The sequence below is a fragment of the Lonchura striata genome, chromosome 1 (genome assembly GCF_050655825.1).
Source record: "Lonchura striata isolate lonStrDom1 chromosome 1, ASM5065582v1, whole genome shotgun sequence".
NCBI lineage: Eukaryota > Metazoa > Chordata > Aves > Passeriformes > Estrildidae > Lonchura > Lonchura striata.
In genome coordinates this window covers 40,573,831-40,574,846 of record NC_140703.1, presented here as the reverse complement: position 1 = coordinate 40,574,846, position 1,016 = coordinate 40,573,831, and positions in this window count along the sequence as shown.

Genomic DNA, 1,016 nt, shown 5'->3' with positions numbered 1-1,016 from the left:
AACAGCATGAGTCTCTGCAGTGGGTAGTATTGTGGGTAGCACTGGAACTGGTGACATTTATACAGCAATAGCATTTAAAGGATGTAGTCAAAGGAAAGGGCACTTTACACTGGTGTTGTGAGTATGTGAAGAGCTGAGTGGCTGATGGGCTGATAGAAGAGTGCAGAGGGGTGCACATGGAGTAGGAAGGACAATTACTATCAGCTGAACTATCTGATCATAGTCCACCCAACCTTGACCCTCCCATGATCAGAACATAGGTGTAAATTGTTGAACAAAGCATCAGCACTCCCAAAGCAGCGGCAGTCTTAGTAGATGGTTAAGTACTTGGCTGGCTACTATGGGTTACAATCCCTGCCCTATGATTGGATCCCATCTTCTAAAATCCTGTCCATTCATAGAATCACTGTTAAAAATATCAGAATCACTGGACAGGAAGATGACTCCTCAATTAGCATCACATCGAAAATAGGCTGGACATGGGAAAATTAGTTTAATTTATTGCGTGTTAGTAAAAGAGAAGGATAATGGAAAAAAAAGAACTTTAAAAACCTTCCCTCTACCTCTCTGCTCTTCCCAGGCTCAACTTCACTCCTGATTTCTCTACACTCTCCCAGCGTGGCACAGGGAGATGGGGAATGGGGGCTGCAGCCAGTTCATCACACTCTTCTTCATCATTATGATGTCTCTGCCACTCCTCTCTCTTCAGGGACAGGATTCCTCACACCCGTCCCCTGCTCCAATGTGGGGTCTATCTCATGGAAGGCAGTCCTCCACACACTTCTCCAACTTGAGTCTTTCCCATGTGACACAGTTCTTCACAAACAGCTCCAGTGTGGGTCCCTGCTTCAGTGTGAACTTCCCATGGAGTCACAGCCTCCTTCAGGCACCCAGCTGCTCTGGCATGGGATCCTCCAGGGGCTGCAGGTGGATCTCTGCTCCACCCTGCACCTCCATGGGCTGCAGGGCACAGCTGCCTCACCATGGGCTGCACCAGGGGCTACAGGAGGAAATCT